This window comes from Alligator sinensis, unplaced genomic scaffold (assembly GCF_000455745.1).
Source record: "Alligator sinensis unplaced genomic scaffold, ASM45574v1 scaffold74_2, whole genome shotgun sequence".
NCBI classification, from domain to species: domain Eukaryota; kingdom Metazoa; phylum Chordata; order Crocodylia; family Alligatoridae; genus Alligator; species Alligator sinensis.
Genome location: NW_005841931.1, coordinates 3,400,382 through 3,420,064, shown reverse-complemented (window position 1 = coordinate 3,420,064; position 19,683 = coordinate 3,400,382). Strand labels below are relative to the sequence as shown.

The 19,683-nt window shown below is 46.5% G+C and overlaps 2 protein-coding genes across 3 annotated transcripts in view; both read left to right on the top strand.

Moving 5' to 3' along the window:
• The window catches only part of LOC102379178 (trichohyalin-like), a 56,586-nt gene extending 43,073 nt beyond the window's left edge, over window positions 1–13,513 (top strand). Inside the window, exon 13 of the mRNA XM_025198902.1 lies at window positions 13,378–13,513. The gene's annotated coding sequence lies outside the window, so the exon portion shown is untranslated. The remainder of the gene's footprint in view (window positions 1–13,377) is intronic.
• Window positions 7,698–19,683, top strand: part of DENND2A (DENN domain containing 2A) — a 74,425-nt gene continuing 62,439 nt past the window's right edge. The window contains exon 1 of one of the 2 annotated variants that reach the window (XM_014517925.2): window positions 7,698–7,973. The gene's annotated coding sequence lies outside the window, so the exon portion shown is untranslated. Of the gene's footprint in view, window positions 8,012–19,683 lie in introns of both variants that reach the window. The other variant, XM_014517924.2, reaches the window with a different exon arrangement.

Below are 19,683 nucleotides of genomic sequence, written 5' to 3'. Positions count from 1 at the left end.
TAGGTGGCGGCTGTGCCCGGTGTTGCCCGCCGTACGGTAATGACCGTCGGTGTACTATCAGTTCCACCCCCGCGCAACGTACGATCCCTAGTAGCACACGCGCTCAAAGTGCCTTTCAAAAACAGGAGTGTCCCATAACCGTGGAAGTGTTCAAAATGCACAACGCGGGTACCCACAAAACGAAGGCCCGTTTTGGAGGCAGCTCGTTGATGCAGCTTGTGCAAAACCCAAGCCTTGCTCAAGGAGTCTTCACTGACTCCTGGGCCTGCTGCCACCCTGTCCTTACAACGGCTTCCTTCAAATAGAGAGATGCTTCAGCTTCGTTGACCCCTTCTCACTCACTCACTGAGAGTTACAGTCAGCAATAAAAAATAAATAAGAAAAAGACTTATTTGCATACTTATTTGTATATTATTTCAGGGTACAGTCGTTTTTCAGCAAATCTGATCATTTTGAGCTTCCAATACAATAATTTCATATTTAAGACCTGACAATGCTGGCTAAGCTTTGCCAGCGATTGACAGCGCCTGCCCATGTGTCCGCAGCCACCCGGGGCTTCCCCTGGCCCCAACTGTGCTTCAGGGCTCAGTAGCAGCCAATGGACTGGGTGTACAGCCGCGCTGGCGCCCCAGTCCTCTCCTGCCCTGCCTGGCCATGACAGCTCGTGCTTACCCACCTCACTCCTCTCAACTCTCCTTTCCACAGGTGCTTCTGGCCCAGTTTAGAGTTGGTCCAGAGAGGGCAGCGGGGAGGACAAGCGCTATGGAGAGGCTCCTGCACAAGGAGAGACTGGAGAGGCCAGGCCTGTCTAAGGGGGAACAGAAGAAGGGTTTCCAAGGGAGAGAAATTCCATAGGGATCGATTATCTAAAGTGCTGGACTGCCAGGTGTTGCAGACGCTGACAGTTGAGCCAGATTCATGAAAGGGATTGGAAATATTTCTGGAGGAAAGCTACTGAGCACGGGAGTCAGCAGTACAGCCTCTGCCTCAGAACTTCCTCGACCAGTGCTTCCCAAGGTTTTCCTCAGCGTGACACCATTGATGGCCCTGTTTCCTCAGCATGGCCCCACTTCCTCAGCATGGCCCCTCACTCCCAATTTTCCACTCCCATGGCTTCATCTGCTTATGTTGCAACCCCATTTGGGGTCATGACCCACAGTTTGGGAACCGCTGTCCTAGACCTTAAATACTGGAGGCTGCAAGTGGTAGAGGAACAGTAGGGAGGGGAAGAAACCCTGGCCATACCAGTTCACTCTCCCTTTCAGCATCCACTCTCTGCCCCTGTGCGACATACAAAACTGGGCAAGAAGGACCTATGATCTGACCATTAAATGACAATTCTTATATTTGTAATAGTTCTACTAATCAAGCTAGCCTATGTTCTGCAGTTCTGCTGTCCCATAGCTGCTCCTGGTCACATAGCTCCTATTTCACAGCCCTGCAGACTGCTTTTAACTCTAGCTACAAACATTTATCTCAGGCCTGGAAATTACTTCAGTGAAGCACTGGCTGCACTTGTGAAGATGCTGGATTTTTTTTTATGACTCTGAAAGAGATGTGCGTATAATTCTAATGACTCCAGGACTAATGAAACATATTTGGATGATTTGTGCCCAGTTTGTTTTGTTTTTATTATATATGATATAGCTAATTAATGCCCATTCCCATACTGTTATATTTGTGTTTTACTTGGATCTTAAACTGAATAATATAGCCCCAGGCCCCTAGCATATTAGTAAAGTCTCTAGTTTCTTTTAAATGGATAAAAATGTGTTGTAGTATAGGTGATGATGCACCTCACCACCTGCACCCCCTTTCACAAAATTCTAGATCCAGCCATAGGCAAGTCCAATGTGTTTGGGTACATTTACTAACTGTGGTTATTTGGGACTGACTAGCCCTATGTGGTTTCTTCAGGTAGTTCCTATTGTGCTAAGACAGTGGTTCTCAACCGCATTGGACTCAAGGCACCCTCTGTTAAACTAAAGGTGCCCCATAAAAATGCCAGCTCTTAGTTTTGCCTTTTTTTCACTGTGGAAAAATAAAATAATAAAATAATAGGGCAGTTTTTCTGTTGCAAAGACCTAGGAAAGCCCACAACAGGGCAGACCAGTTTTAACACTCTGGCTTCCTATTTGAAATATCTGGGTTAATTTAGTGAAACATGTTTTCACCCTAATAGTGCTAACATTGTGTGGCACCCCCACCGCACCCTTGAAAGAATCTCAAGGCACCCCAGAGTGCTGCACCAACCTGGTGGAGAATCACTATGCTAAGAGCAAGGGAAACAACAGTGACCAACTTTACATGTATGAGTAGCTCCTTGAACTCCTAAAGTTTGCAGGACAGAGGGCATGTCTATATGTTCAGTAATGCACGTTCCCTAATGCGCATTACATTTAGTACATCTAACGTGAGGTATTAAATAAATGTGCATTAGGCTGCCCTACTGCACAGCAGCAAAAGTGCACACTTTTTTAGTGATGCTTAATGAGCAGTAGCCTATTTTTACTGTGCGTTAGCATATTAGCACAGTTTTTGATGTGATGCTTTAATGCACAGTAAAATAGGCTACTGTGCATATGTAGATGTGCCCAGAAATTTCTAAATTCATAATGTGGATTAAGATCCTCAGACTGAGGATCACATTCAACTGCACTGTAAAAAGAATCATATTTATAATGGGGAAGAAAATGAGAGGGAGAACTCTGTATTGCAATTCTTTATAAAATCCATTGCATCTTAAACTGGAGAAAGTTATTTTTGCTGTGGGAGAGAGTTTATATGTGCTTCAGGATATTTATGTGCAACTTCCTTACATTTAGGAATAGCAAGAATAAGAAAAATATGGCATTTTTTTTAACTTAACAAAATAGGAGTTGGAGTAATAGAAGAGGGATCATTTCCTTCCAGTTCACGTAACTGGACTCTCACTGTATAGAATGGGAAAAATCAATCTAATCCAAGGGTTTTCAACCTTTTTGGATCAGTGTACCCACGGCAGCCAGACTCAGAGTGGGAGAGGAAGGCGGGGAGGAGGCTCATGGCTGAATGTGGAGTGGTGGCAGCCGCGGCATGTGAGCTTCCCCTGCCCCCCACATCCAGCCAGGTGGGTGGTGCCTGCATGGCAGCACAGGATGGTGCATGGCAGCACTCCATTCCTGCCTGCCCACGTGTGCCCCCTAGGGTCTTCTCAAGTTCCCCAGGGGGTACGTGACAACCCCTGATCTAATCAATCAGACATGAGTAATTATAGTTTAGACAAAGCACAATTTGAAATTGGAAGGTGAATCATCTCCTCTTCTTGTGCCTGAGAGGTCCAGTTATTAGTAGCCCAAAGTTTTGAACGTGTGCACAAGATACTGTGTGTGCATCATTCCTATAGTATCCATCATACTTCCAGAGAGTGCCTGCTGCTGTGTTGCATTCAAATACCAAGTCTGTGGCTCCATAAAGTACATTTCATGGATCTTGTTATTCACTTTATAGAATGCCACTGTATTCCAGCAGCAGAGTGGTTATGTGCAGATGGTCTTGGTGAAATACAACTCTTTCATCACAGTAGTGCTCCAAAGTCTGAGCTCATATTGGAATCCCTGACTCCTGAACATGGATAAGTAGCTTAGGATGTAAATGAACAGGGACTAAGATTATCGTTTTCATGTTATGGATGGGGACTTGAGGCACAGAGAATTGAGGGGCCTGACAGGCCTTTTTTAGAGCTAGGAACTGAGTCTGGACCTCCTGAGTCCAGCTCTTTAACCCCAACTCCACTCTTCCCCATTCTTTATGACTTGGTTGGGAGCTTGGAGTTTTTCATCTATAAAGAGGCAAACCACTGGAGTCTTTAGGTCAACTGGGCCCCTCTAAGTGAGAGCTGAGATTCTCTGGTAATGGCCTGACTCCAGCAGTTGGGGCCTTCAAAGACAATGCCAACTATCATGACTCATGCTAAAATAGCAGGAATCAGCAACTTGGTGTGAAGTCTGTTGGGACGCTTGAGCTGACATCCAAGTCTCAATGGCAGGTGCAAAGGCCTTATTGGCAAGTTTCCCTTTCTTTTCTCCGACGGCCTAACAACGCCTTGGTTGCTCTTCCAGGCATGGTACAAGGCTCAATTCTCTTGCTCTGTGGGAAGGCTTCTTTCTCCAGGTGGCAGCTCGGAGTCCTTTCCTTGCCCTCAAACCAGCTGGCTAACTGTTTGCTTTGTTGTATGATAAGGATTCACGTACTGTTGCTTATTTGCTTAATGAGTGAGATAAAGATATTCTCTGAACTGAAACAACTGAACATGCATTGCCCAAGATGAATCTGGCAGTGCAATAACTTGCCTCTCCAGGTGGGAGACTCTTTTCAGTGTACTTGTAATCTTCAGTTGAATATGTTTTGCAGGGCTCTCTCCATGCCTGCTCCACAGAGGGTAGCAGTCTGTTATAGGTCCAGCTGGGGAGCTGGGACTGTGGAGCTCAAGCTGCAGTAGCTGGCACATTTAGCTCTGTCAGTCCCGAGTTCAGCCTGGGCTGTGTCAGACAAAATGGCAGCCATCATATAGCTGTAGTCAGTGAAGTGATTCCCTGCCAAATGCTCTCCACTTGCCCTGTCAGCTTAAGGAACATTTATCCCCCTCCTTCCTGACTTTCCCCTGTAATTGCTTTTGGCTCTTTTCCTCCAAATGATCCACACAATCAGACCAGAATCTCACTGACTTCACCAGGGCTCGCTGAAGGTGTTCAGATGCATCCACCTGAATCATTCTGCAGCCTTGAAGCCTTCATGACCAATGGGTTTGCAGTAAGCTCCTATCACTGGCTGGTCAGCTGCAGCACTGGCCCTCTCTGGGAGCCAAAATGTGCTAGGGTACCTGGGGCATGTTAATGGACAGGCACCAACTGGGAACGACCTCAGTCCTCACTATTCCTCATCTGGAAAAGTGTTCCAGGCACCTTTTCTCCACACTCTGACTCTCCCAAAGTTTGCCCTTTGCAGGGGCACTAGCACTTGGAAAGAGCCAAAGGGGCCCATGCCTCTGAACTGGCAATAGCTTTAGGCTGGCAAATTTCTTAATGATGGTGTCCTCTACAAAGTGGGCAAAGGTAATGATCAAGGCACTGTGGTCCAGTCACTAAGGCACTGGATACGGATTCAGGGAAACTGAATTTAATTCCCGATTCTGCCACTGACCTGCTGTGTGACCCCAGGCAACTAACTTTCTCCCTTGGTTTCCTCTCCCACTGCTCTTCATCTATTGCTGAACTGGATGAATAAATTCTGTCATGCAGCAGCAAATGGCTGGAGTGTTCCCAGCTCTTTGGTGAATTGGGAGGCTTGCAATAGTTGGTGCTGTACTTAAAGCCCCAGCTTCTGGTGTCATGTCATTTCATGGGAATCTCAGCTTCCATTTCTTTAAAGAGAAGAAACTTCCAGCTCTCATGGTTGCGGAGAAGACTTGAAAACACGAGCCAAGCATGGCCTGAAGCATCAGAAACCAGAAGGCAAATACAAAAAACTTATGATTGATTGATACATTTTATTTGGTTTCTTACGAACTTTAAGACGATCTAAGGATTTCTGAGGTCGGACTTCTGTGTTTTGAACATGGTGGAATTTTGAACGAAGTGGAAAAAGGGCTTTGGCAACAGAAGTGTAGTGAGCTCATGCAGCGCCCAGGGTGCAGGAAGGAGGTGGTAAGCCAGACATTGTGAGGGGAGAGGAAGGGAAGATTTCACTGCCCCAGATCTCTGCACAGGGGACACAGCTGCTGCTGCTGATGCTGCTGTAGCCAACACTGCCTTCCAGGTGGGTGGCAGCGGTAGAGAAAGAGAGTCCAGCATAGTAGCCTTATGACATGGGCCCCCTGGGAGCCATCCCTGGGGCCCCATTCACTCCCCCTCTCCACAGATATATTACTAGGCACAGAGTTGTACCTGCTAAGCTCCCCAGCAGAGGGGGAGCACCATTCAACTTGCTCCCCAGATGCACTGCTGGGTGCAGGGCTGCTGTATCGGAAAGACTCCTGGGGGGGATTCTGGTGCCCCCCGCCCCATACTCAGCGCTCAGGGCTGGTGCCCCACTCACCCCACCCTAGTCACGTTACTGTTTGGCAGTTTGGTGGTGATCTTTTACTTCCTGTCTCAAATACTTGGTAGTGTGTGGCTGTGTAGTACTGAACAATTGTCCTGTTCCGTACTAGCTTCAGCACATTGGCTGAATGCAATTCCTGTGAATGAGTCTGCCTATCTGGTTGTGAAGGAAACTAAGGGAAACTTTTGGGATGGAGAGCTCTACATTATGGTTTTACTTCTTGCATTCTATATTTCCCCGGCTCCCACAGAGCTGTGAGCGAGAGAACACCCTCAGCTTGTTGCATCTGGTTGAAAGGTAGGGGGTTTGGAGCCATCAAAATGTGTCCATGCCAACATGAGTAACCACATCACCCTGGTACTGATGCAACTGCCCTGCATTGTCTGTTCCTGCTCTCATACTCCTTGCTAGTCTCCCTCGCCCTTTCATGTCCAGATTATTGCATCGCCCACTGCAGGTGTTCAAAAAGCATGAATCAGGCCCTAGCTATGAAATCTAAACAAAATAATAATAAACAGTGACTTTGCCTTCTGGCTGCAGACTTTGAGAGTACATTTAGGTTACATCATGTTGCGTATCTCTGCAGCCGTGAAGACTAGAAACATTGCTGTTTCTATAAAAGAATGGCAAGTCTCATGAAATACCATGACTCTGGGAGTTGGGGCTTTAACAGAACAAGTACGAGGAGAGTCATGATACAATCACTAAAATTGGCACTTCTGTGAGTTGATTGAGCAACTCACCCAGGGCCTTTGATTTGATCTGGATAGTACTTAGCATACTTTTTTGCAACTGAGATAATGACAACGGTAATGGTGGGTAATTTTACTAGCAGAACAGAAAAAGATCAGAGGAAAAGGGAAGTGTGATCACAACCATCAAATTAAAGCTAAAAAAAATGCTTGGGGGGGAACCACAGCTCCCACAGAGTACAGCTACCTTCCCAGCGCTTCCTCTCCAAATCCGTCCTCTGGAAAGTTCCTTTTCCTATTAAAAGAAAAATAAAAGTTGAATGCAGTGCTGTGTGATGTGGCAGTGCCCCCCACACACAGCTGGCTGCAGGGTGTCGGAGAATTGTGCTGCACGGTGCCAGTTGTTGTGAGTCTTTGGGTCTGTTCCTGCCCAAGCTCCACAAGTCGGGTGTCCCGCAGTTCTGCTTGTAAATTGTAAATTCATTCTGTTTGTCAGTTGCTTTATTTCCATCAACTCCATGCCAAGTATTATGTATTTTATATGGGTGACCCTCCACATCAGCCAAGGAGATTGCTTTTTGGTGAGCTTGAAAAGCTGTTGAGATCTTAGGGGCCAGTTCACAGAGGTGAAAGAAGTACTTGAAAAGCGCTGAAACAGTTAACTCAGCCCACTACTCACCCCTGAAAGAGAAAAGAGTCCAGCAGAAGGTCCTGTTTACTGTAGTTTCCCCAAGTCTGTCAAGCATTCAGGGACATGGGTTTCCATGGTAATGGGGCCTGTTCTTCAGCCAGCTGCAGATTAGCTCACTGGAAAGGAGTCAGGATGGGTCAGGCTAGGGAAGGGTGGGAAGAAAATTCCACCCCTTCCCCCTCCTGTGTCTAACGTCATGAGTGCAAAGAGATAGTCACAAAGTCAGGAGAGAGGGAAAAAGCAACAGGAGAGTCTGGGGGACGGAAACGCTGCCAAAGCCCAGGCAGAGCAAGAAGCAGCAGCTTTGGTTGTGTCCGTGCAATGGTCTAGGAGTGGAAACTGATCTGCATGGAGCAGGGAGGTGGGGACTGCCAGAGAAAGGAAAAATCCTTCCAAGTGGATTGTAAGGCGTTCTGCTAACAAAAGGGGGGAGAGTCACGGAGCCATGCATCCAGATGCTGCTGCCGCTGCCGGCGTGGGTCAGGAGGTGCCGAAAATGAGGCGTAAAGGTAAAGGAGCTGCAGGCCAGCCACTGCCACTCAGGAAGGTAGGGATGGGGCGCCAGCAGAGCTGACCCGCTCGCATGCTGGGGAGTGCATGGAGAGGGGATGAAGGGCCCTGGCTAGGGGAGGATGGTTAGATAAAGGCGACCAGCTCTGGTTTGTCAGCGAGTGTTGGGAATACATTGGGCATGGGGGCTTTTGGATCAGCTTATTCCAGAACCAAACAGCTGCATGTTACCCAGTTTGGCACGGACAAAAGAGACTGAAGTTTCATTTTAAAAAGGGAGGAAATACTGCCGTCACTCCATCCTCACCGGAGGGGCTGCAGCCCTCGCCCTGGACCCTGGCTCGGGGGTCTTGTGCAAAGTCAGCAGAGAAGCTGAGCATCACTGCAGCAGTCCCCATGCTCTGTCTCCTTGTCCCTGGAGTCACCCAGCAGGCTCACAAGGGAGAGCTCTCTTCCCATTTCTTGTTTTAAGGAGCAGATGGGGCTGGCAAGAGAGATGGGGCCATTATATCATTGCAGGGAGAGTAACAATACGCACACGTCCGCAGGGTTAGCAGGCTATCCCCCAAATGATCTGGGGCAGGATTTGCATTCATGTTTTCAAGTATTATTTTCAGCCCTGAGACACAAAGGGTTAAAGTTCCCTCCATTCCCCACCCCCGCCAAGACTAAATGAACTAGAAAGTGCAGCTATCTAGCAGCCCTCCTGATTTTACACACCACAGCTGCAGGGACTGGGTGGAGGCGCTGAGGAATTTGGGGGAATGACAAGGGTCCATGGACTTGATTCTCCTGTCACTTACGTTGGTGTAAATCAAGAGGAACTTCGGGGAAGTCCTTCAGGTTCATTGGCATAAATGAGAGGAGAGTTGGGCCCTATCTTGCGGGTGTCTCAAAGGCAGCAAAATCTTCCAGATATTTAATCTGAGTTCTCAGTTGCATTTTTTGAAGCAGAAAGGTGCAAAGCGACTCCCTAACTCATGTTTAAAGTCCACTTAAAAAACAAAGCAAAAAATAAATCTCCCCTTCTGGGAATGGGCAGGGTGTTGGAAGGGAAAGTGGTGTACAGCCACTCTCCTTCCCCCCACACTGCAAACCTAGCTTTCATGCGCTCGCCTCTCCATCATAACAAACCATCACTGGCATCCCAGAGAACGGAGGAGTAAATAATAATAATAACGGTGTGATTTGATCAGCTCAATAACAGGCTGTCTTGGATGGAGACATTGTACGTAGTCCATAGGCTGTATAATGCTTTAAATTTCCAGCAACAGATTCCCAAGTGGAAAAACTGACAGGCACATTTTTCCCTCTAAATTATAGGGAGGAAAAGCAGTAATAAATTTAGAAGGGGGAAAAAAACAGTTTCAGGTCTGAGGGTTTTAATAATGGCTGATATTTGCCCTGCTGCTTTAAGACCCAGTCTGAAGTCAAAGCAAACTCTTTGGGAGGAAAAGGGCATTTTCTTTTTTTGTTCTTAAGGTAAGGAAAAGTTACTTAATGTCTGCCTTTTGTTATACAGAAAGGAGACAAAAAGGGCTTTTGACTTCTTGTGGCTGGAGACTTTAGATAAAGGTATGATTTAAAGGGATAAAGCAGTCAGTCTCAAGATATTAGATAGAATCAGCTATGTGTATCCCGGGGTATAGAAACGCACAAGTCTGCAGGGGATCCTCTTGTCTGTTCAGAAATAATTATTTTGGTTTTAGTTGAATATTTGTGTACTTAGCAGAGGTAAAAAAAACCCAATATTTTAAGCATATTCCCTCCACAGTTGTGCCATTTTCTTTAATCCATTGCTTTCTTACGAAAAGGCATATTGCCTTCGAAAACCAGTCATGCATAGGTCACCGGTTTGCAAGTGGCATAGGTACATAGTGTCTCAAAACACTTGTTGTTTCACTATGTACCTATGCCACTTGCAAACCGGTCTCTGTGGATTAGGTTGCTGGCATCAATCCATTTGCTAGTGGACATGTGCCTACCAGCGTGTACCATTCATTGGGCGCCTTTAAATAGACATGGACATATAAGTAATTCAACATCTCTCACTCCTAGGTTGCCCTGTTTCATGACTGAGGAGAATGGGTGGGGCAAAGTGGTGGAGGTTGCTTTGCTTCTAAGCAGCGAACTTCCTTTTCTAGTTTTTTCAGTGCCACATCTTTCTCCAGCCACATGATGACTTTGAGAAACAACAAAACACTCTGGGTGAAATCTTGACCCATTTGAAGTCAATGACAAAACTCCTGTATACTTCCATGGTGTCAGGATCCCACCCAGAACTTTTAGCTTGGTTGGGTATGTGTTTGCTGAATTGCTTGAAGCTCCCTTGTTTAACTTAGTATATTTGGAGATGTCAGGCTGTCCTTCTAAATCGGATGGACCTGGTCTTGTTTGATTGTGAAGGCTAAGCAGTCCTGGACCTAGCTACTACTTGGATGGTAGACCACCTTGGAATACTAAGCTCTGTAGATACAAGCTAAGCAGTTGTGGTCAAGTGCTTGGGAAGAGCAACTCAAGCAAGTGGCAAGACTTCATTGAGCCCCTTCATTGCTTCTGAGCTGACAGAGCAAAAAGGGAAGGACGTTTGAGATAATGCTAAATACATTATGTGACTCAGTAGACCTGGCATTTGATTTCTACCCTTGCTGATATTCTCAAATTGTGAAATGTATGCTGGAGGATAACATTTGTGAGGTGGCCTGGCCTTTTCAGGTCCACAGCCTTTGGTTCTTCTAAGCCAAGTCGCAAGGTGCTTGGGTTCACAATGATGGATGCTGCACAGGAACCTATATAGATGGAATATGGACATCTTGCACTGTGCTCATCACTACAATATCAGACTAAAGCCTGGAAGTTGCATCTTCCCACCAGTACTTATAGTTCAGTGGAGCAGACTATGGACTTGTTTTACCTCCTAATCAGAAACGTTAACCAGAGCTGTGGTTAACATTGTAGTTAATGCTTTGTGGTTAATGCTTTAACACTGTGGTTAATGCTTTGTGGTTAACATTGTGGTTCATACTTTGCCAGAGCTGTGGCAATGTTGTGGTTAATGTTTTGAATGGCATTTCTTGAGAGCACAGTTTAGTCTCTGGTCAGGTTGGCGGGTCCTACAGAGACTGTACTTGACTCTGGATAAGACGGAGTAATTTCTGGCACTGCAGCCACTCATGCCATTGAAGCAGGGTTGTTAGTGTGGTCCCGAGAAACCACAAGCTGTGTGGACAGTGGCTCTGAGGGTAAAGAGAGAAAGAGGGAACATCCTTATCCCTCCAGCAAGGGGGAAACTTGGAAGTGTACAAGTTATTACTTTAGCTGTTGGCCATCCTCTCAGTGGTAACTTCTCATCCAATTGCATTGAACCTTGCGGCTCCTTTATGAGTGCTTTGTGGCTGATTACCATGCAGTGAGCTCCATGCTTCTGACAGCTTTCTAATAAAGCTTGTGGGCTGCATTTCTGAACCCCAGGAAATGAGTATCTCTAAGTCAAACCAATACGAGATGAGCTCAGAATGGAAACATTGGCAGCCTGTCACTGTAACCTGAGCTGTCTTCATATTATTTGTGTTTTCAAATCTGGTAGTTGGCAATAATGAATTTTAAAATATCTGTGTGAATCTCTGATACATCAGGTAGGAAGTCAGTATTCATATTTTGTTTCTGAATAGCTAGAAGTATTTAAATGAGGTGAAATCAAAAGATTCTTAAGACAATAGGCATCTCTTTGAGAAACTGAAGGGAAAGCACTGCAAACAAAGCACAGGAGTGACCTGAGATGTAAAAGCAATCTGCAGATTTATAGCCCAGCTGGTAGCATTTGCTTATGTACTAGAAATCATGGGTTGAAGTCTCGCATTTGACTGTGGATGCGCACTCCACTCCATTCACCAACAAGCAGCACAGAACTAACTGGTCGTTGTGAAAACCCAGCTCTCAGAACAGGTCTCCTCTGCCTGTCTGTACTGGGTGTTACAGATCCCATGGTACTTCTTGTCCAAGCTAAGCTTTGTGTCCCAGACAATGCAACTAAGAGTGCTTGAAGATACCCTTGCTACAAAAAGGGGTTATAGGATGCTTTCTAATCTTCCAAAAAGATAGGGGTAAGTCAGTCCCCTATTAAGTGTTCATAACACGTCCAGTGTTGCACATAAGCTTCTTGTTCCAAGGAACTTAAGGTCTAAGTAAGCAGACACAGTGGATGGCACTGGCTTCTCACTTACTTTTCCCTTTGTGAAACCTTTACTATTTGGCAAATACCTAGCTGGGAGGTTTCTTTGTGCTATGTTGTTGGAACAGGTTAATGTGAAGGCTTCATCCACAGTCAGAGCTTGGCACTGCTATCAGCTCTTCAGGACAGTACTTCTTATTGAAAGGACTTAAGTACTGGTGGCTGTTAAGTCTTTGGCAGTGTCCCAAGAGCTGGAGGAGGCTTGAAAGAAAAATCTATAGCTGGAATAAGCTTTTCGTTAACTCATTTGACTGTTTTTTACACACTGAAAACCTTTTTGGGGGAGACCAAGGACTGACTCTCCGGGGCTGGAAATTCCTTCCTACCCTTGGAGCCTGTCATGACATGACTCTGATATTGTTCAAGGTCAAATATTACTGACCATGCAGAGATACTCAGTGGACATTGCTGTGCTAGGATTAGGGGAGGAGTGGGTTTTTTTCCCCCCTAGTAAAAATCTAAAGGCTCCATGTTTTCCTTGTGGGATTTTCTCTGCTTTGAGTCACTAAACTGCTCTATCAGTGATTGTTGGAGGTGAAACAGGACTGAAGTAGGGACATAGATGTGCTGGTCACATCTGATAATTTGACAAGTTCTCATGAATGCAAGTGGGCTTGGTTTCATTCTAGTCTCTAGTCACAAGCTGTTTGTGCGCTATGTTAATGAATCCGTGGTTTTTCTATATTGCTTGTGGCCATACTATCTAAATATTGGCTTCAGTGGGGCAAAAGGCGATCAATGTCTCTGGAAACACTGGTCTCTTTTTTTTTTTTTTATCTAGGCACCTATGTTAGAAAATTCTGACCCATGTAAATGTTGGTATGTTGGTCTTTTGTTTTTAATAGTTTTTATTTTTCAATGAATGGGTCATAACTTTCTGTCACAGTTACAACTACTCTGTTCTTCTCATGCTCAGTGGGTGTGTGGCTAGATCCCAGCTAGATGGGAGGATGTTAGTACTTAACTGGCTGAAAATCTGAAAGAGCCTGCCACCAGGATAATTTCATGAGCTACACAGGGAGATTGCAATACTGCTGTTCCACCTAATCAGGTATTTCATACAAGGGCAGTGTATTTAAGACCCTGACTGTACTATGCCTGAAATAGTATTAGAAGAATCATTTTTGTGTCATGGATGGTCCTAGCCCAGTTTCCTTATTTCTTGCTAACAGAAACTGCTTTCCTGTGAGAACCCCGGTATGCCGTCTAGAACAACGGTGTTCTGGACTGTCCCCAGGATTTCACCAATCTGAAGTATATGCAACAGTGAGACGTGTTTCTTTCCCCTGCTGTTGCTCAAACGTGAGACCCCGGGTTTGTCCAAAGGGAAAGAAACAAGAAATTACACATGTAAGATACTTGGAATGCCATGGGGATCTTTTTAGGGTGGATGATTTTGATATCCTCCATGTCATCCTTTCTGATATTTTCCACAATAATAACTGAGTGAATGCCAACTGCATGTCTGGTGCTGGGATTTTTAATGAATAAATGAACACTATCGTTTTGAATGAGACATCTGCATTTTAACATTTTAAATTATTCTTATTTAAAATAATGATGATGATGACAACAGAGAGCTCATGACCTCCCAGGTTAGGGATAGCATACTAGACTAGAGCCGTCCCGTTTCAATAGTAGGACTAAACTGAGCAGACAGTTACAGTGGTTTCATTGATTAAAGTTTGCTTTTATGTTGACTAAGGGTGTTCAGGTATAGGATTAATGATTTAGTGCTTGATATTATAAAGGGGTCTGACTATAAATGATTGGCCTCAGTGTTAATGGGAATCAGGCTGTCCTGAGTTGTTGCAACCGTCCACTAAATATGGCACTTTACAGCAGTGGTACATGTGCCTGTTGTGATTCTCTCTATGGTACGGAGGATGCAAAGGTCTGTGAGCATACAAAGGAGAGCATTTTTGGATGAGGGACTGGGCAGAGCAGGGGAGGAGTGGCACAGTGGGTTGGCAGCAGCGCTCAGCAGAGTCTGAAGGGGTTAGCTCACCCGGATATTCAGGCCCTCCCAATGGTTGTGGAAGATCTTGCTCTGTACTATTCTCATGAGCTGGGAAGCAACAATGTTTATGAGATGAAAGGGAACAGAAGATGGCTTTTCCTGGCTGCTGCCTTTGCCCATGCACACGTTGGCTCTGAGCCAGCTGTGATGGGAACTCTCCTCCATGAGCTGAGCGAGTTGGGAAGGGGGGGCAGGGATAGAGGGAGGCCTGCAGGCAGAGGAGCTAGAGGGAGCGAAAACAAAAACAGTAACCCACGCAGAGAGCAAACTGTAACAGATGGGCCTAAGCGCTCCAGTGGGCCGCTTCACGCAGCAGTGGCTTCAGATGCGCTGTCAGCAATATCCCCCCTCTCGGCATGTGGAAGATTCAGGGTGGGCTGCTGCCGTTGTAGAAACAGGTCATGGAAAACCAAAATAAAAGCCACAATGAGGGGAGAAGGCATTGTAAATTGGGCTGTTGGAGCCTTGTCTACAGCGGCTAGAGTGTGAGCCATAAATTACCACTGGAGCAGCACAGTTGGTGGTAGCAGTAGTGGAGGCTGTAGTGTAGACCAGTGTCAGGCATTACAATGGCATTAGGTAAAATCTCTGCAGAGCCTTACCTCTGCTATAACTTCACCATTGCTACCCTGGGTTGAGCTGGCCTGGGGAGGAGTTATAGATCCCAGTTTTATTGGTGTAGATGCAGCCAAAGCAAGCAGAGAACAAGAAATTTGATGTAGGTGGAGTGTGAAGAAAGAGGAGGAAAGAGGCCTCACCCTCCCTCAGGCAGATCTACAGGTCCACACCTGAGACTGGGTTTTCACGAGAGCTCAGTACATGGAGAGTGGAGCTCTTTGGAAGAGGCGCCTTTTTTTAGCCACCCTTGTAGGAGGGATGTGCTCTTCGGAGAATTGGCCCCCAAGTTGGGCATCGAACAGTCAGAAATTTGGCTCGGAGCACACCTGAAAATCTGGTCCAAGTGGCATCAAGTTTGAAGAGCAGCCGGTGATTTGGGGCGCCTCCATTGGGAACTGTCCCATTCCTACCTTTATGTACGGCTCTGTAGCCTTTGCAGCCACCTATCCAGCAAACCAGTGAAAGCTGAAGACCCCCTGACAAGGTTTGACACACAATACCTGTGTTTTCAAAAAGTCCTGGTGATTTCTGGGTCCCCAGTAGGAGGTACCTCAGCAGGGCTCATTTGCAAAAGAGGGTTGTTCACTACCTGGTGAAACTGAATTTTCTTTTTAACTAGTGACTGCCTACTAAAATGTGTGGATTTTTTTGCCTGGGAATACAGTTAGTGCCATGCATAGGGCATCTTTTTAGGAGTGAATGATTCAGCTCTGTGGCACTAATACATCAGCGAACTGGAGCCTTTGTGTGACTTAGGTTTGTTCCTTCCACAAAGCACTAGGGCTCCCAATTCAGTAAACAGTTCCTATTGGGGGAAAAAGTGCATACTGACCTGTAAAAGCAGGCCTAACCCCTATTGAAGCCAACAGGACTTAAGTTAGTATTTAAAGTTATGCAAGAGGCAAAGATATCTTAGGGTGATATCTTTTATTGGACCAACTATGTAACTGGGATAAAGTTAGACAAGCTTTTGAATGCAAGATATTCTTTGTCAGTTAAGCACTCACTTACAGTAATACTTTCCAGAAAAAAACTCAAGCATATTCTTCAGTTGAAGCAGGAGATATGGGCATGTGCGCGTCATTGCCGCATGTGAATGTTGCATTCCTCTTTCCACTCCGTGAGACTCTCTGCCAAGATCTGGCTGACAAGTCACATTACCACAAGCATTTCAGGTGAGATGCAGTAATGGCGCTGGCATTTTGCAACCACAGACATGCACATGTGAATGGTTAAATCACCCCATCAGGGTGCCATTTAGAGAGAAACAAATCCTGAGCTTGCTGTGGGGGATGGAGAGGGAGAGGATACGATCCCCCTCTATATCCTTTACTGAAAGGTTTTCCCTTCTGCAGATGTGCAGCTGTTGAGGTTTCTTGCCAAAAACCAGCACAGCAGAGCAGAGGGGGGAGAATGCGCACATCTGTGTGCATAGTTTAACCAGGCGGGAGGCCTGGTCAGAACCTTGTGGGTTTTATTTTCATGGCAAAAGGTGCCAATTTTCATGGGGTGAAATGGCAGATTTCACAGAGCACCATTCTGTTTCATCAACACACACATGAAGAGCCAGGATGAATCAACCAGTACTTTAAGGCACTATGCTCCTGCACAGACCTGAAGAAAGAATTTCTCTCCATTTCTCAGTTTATTGGAACTTTGCTTTGAACAATTCTAAAAATCCCCAAGTAGGGCACATGTAACTCATTCAGAAATGCATCACATTTCCAAAGTTACTCATTCCAAAAATCCTGTCATGGGGAAGTAGGTTTTATATTTCCGTCTAGGTAGGAGTGTAGTCTTGAGTTATCCAGAGTACGGTGTTGCAAGTGGAAATGCCTCCTCCAGAGTGAGACTCCTCTTCAGACATATGCAATGCTCTGCTCTTACACTTGAGCAAGCAGAGTCTGGCCAAAACAGACCCCAGAAGCCAATCAAAGGTTATGAGGGTTATAGGTTGTAGCCATGTTGGTCTAAGGACATAAGCAGACAAGGTTCTTTGGACGGTTATGGAATTCAATGCAAGCAGTTCCTCCTACTGTCCATGGGCTTTGGATCAGGGTCTAGCTGAGAGTCTGCCTTACTTGATACCTTAGGCTGTGGGCACAGTACTTCGCAGTCAGAATTCAGTGTCACTCTGTCCTGATAAGCACAAAGCTGGGACACGGAGCTAGATCCAATTGGCCCATCATGCACCTAGTGGTTAAAGCACATCTCCTGCTTCCCAGCAAACTGCTCTAACTACCAGGTTGTGGGCCAGGCATTGCCCAGACCCCACTCCAACTCTCCCCTTGAGGCTGGCTCACTTCACCTTGTGTGTAATATTCATTGGACAGACAACATTAGGAAGGTTTCTGCGCTACTGGGAGGAGGAATCCAAGCTAGAACCCAGGTCCTTTTCCTAACCAGGGCAGTAGCCATTTCATTGAGCCACACACCCTCCTCCTGTTCTTTTCATCCTGGCCTCACATATTTCCCAGTCTTGCCTGCCTAGAGAGGGCTGGATAATATCTGGCCCATGATCTGACGGTTAGAGCAGTTTGCTGGGTATCCAAAGATAGAGGTACAAACTTTTGCGGGGGGCGGCGGGGAGAGGAGTACAATCCTGGCCTCCCACTCCATGGCCAAATGCCCTGACCACTAGGTGATTTACTAAAACAGTTGTTATCCTGTCTGACTTCTAGCAGGCACAAGCTTTGCTGAAGAGCCAAAAGTGCAGTTACACAACTATATAGGTGTCACTTCGGGATATGAGGGGTAAAAATAAAATCCAGCCATTGAGTCCCACTACTGGAAAACCAAGACTTAGTGGCTGCATCTGCATTCGACTGTCTTTTTACCTGAGATTTCACAGAGTTGTTACCACTAGTGTATTCTCATCAGTGGCACTGAAAATGTAGACCTCACTGCAGGTGGGATCGTCACTGAGTCATACAGACATCCAGTACAGGGCAATTCTAGATGATATGGTGGTAGAAATATCAGTGGCTAGGCCCATATTGTTTGCACTAAAACTTGCACCCATCATTGCTATTGCTTTGGCTCATTGTGGGTGAATAAGGTTAGTGTAGATGCATGCAGTGTGACATCAAGGCCTATTTTGTTAAATTGCTTGACTATCTGATGCAGGTGTGAGATGTAGTGATAGAGTGATTAAGCTCTCCTGTTATAGCCCCAGAAACCAGGAGTTTGAAGCCTCACTCTCAGCTTGTGCTGAAGGATGACCCAGCTCAAAAGAGCTAGCTGCCCCTTTAGGCTGAAAGGGCTGAAGGGGGCTAGTTACATCACTTCTTTGTGTGCTATTGGATATGGAAACTGGCCTGCTTTATCCAGCCCATACCAATGGGCTGCAAGGCTCAGATGGACCTTTGACCCAAAGACACAGACAGCTGGGAGCTTCCTGGAATGAAAACAGGATTGGCTTTTGTAGCCAAAAATGTAATCAAAAGATGCCATCTTTTCAGAAAACATTTTTTTTTTGTAAGAACAAAACAAAACTAGTGAGTTCTTGAATGTGAAATGTAACATTAAATGTAACATTAACATTAACTTAGCTTGCTTTAGGGCCTTTTTACACATTACACTTAGCATGTGTTATTTAACTGGTGTTCGAATTAGCATGTGCTTTGAGCAGTCACACAAAAGGGTTAATACCCCCTGGCCACATCTACATGAGATGCTTACTGATGCCAGGCATGAACTGTGACGTGATGCTGCTGCACAGTAGTAATGAGTTACTGCACAGTAAGCGTCACTAGGCAACCGTGCCGGGACACTACTGTGCAGTAATGCCGGTTACATGAAGTCATTTAGGACTTGGTTATGCAAGTCCTAAATGACTGCGCAGAACAACTGTGCAGTGGATGGCTCATGTAGACACGCCCCCTGTAACCGTCACTGCTCTGACTTGCCTCAGAGCAGTGGTTATCAACCAGTGGATCTCAATCCACCAGTAGATCTTGGAGCCTCTTGGAGTTGATCCAAGCCTGGGGTGGAGGGCTGAGTGCCCATGTGCATTCACACATATGCCCCAGCCCAGCAGGTCAGTCTGTGGGGGAGGGAAGGGGTGGGGGCTAGACTGAGGTGGTGGACAGTGCTGCAGAGGCAAGAGAAGGGTAAGTTGAGTGGGGCCCCAGCCAGGTGGCACTTACCTGCTGGGGAGGTGAGCCCCCAAATAATTTTTTCTCCCTTTGCCTCAGTCTGCCCCCCTTCCCTCCCCACAGACTCACCTGCTGGGCGGGAGGGGGGAGGGAAAAGCACACAGTAGATCTTGGGTTGCTTTTAAATGCCAAAGGTGATCTACTTAAAAAGGTTGGAGACCACTGCCTTAAAGGGAGGTGAACAGGGACGTGGCTAGGACTCAAGCTGGTTCTGTTCCTACCCTATTCTCAGGGGCAGGGCTTGTGGCCCAGATTGGGCCACCAGGGGCTAGCAGGGTCCCCCAGCCGCTCCCTGACCACAGTCTGGACCCCTGCTGCCTGCCACTGGCTAGATCGAGCCCCCCACCTCTCCCTCCCTGCCACCCCAGATTGGGCTGCAGTTGCCCCCACCACTGTCCCCCTTGCCTCTGGGGCACCTTTCCTGCCAGTTGGAGCTCCTCCCCATTCCTCTGGCCCTTGCAGATCACCACCTCCCATATACTCCAGCTGACCTGCAGCTCATGATGTCCCAGCAGAGCAAGTAGGGAAGGGGAACCTGCCCACTGCCACTGCCACCACCGCTGGGCTGTAACAGGCTCTCCAGGTTGAGGCCAGGCCAAAGAGTGGCAGCAACAGTGGTCAGCTTCCTCTTCTCTACTTGCTCCCTTGGGACACCACCAGGAGCTAGGAGCTACCAGGGGGCA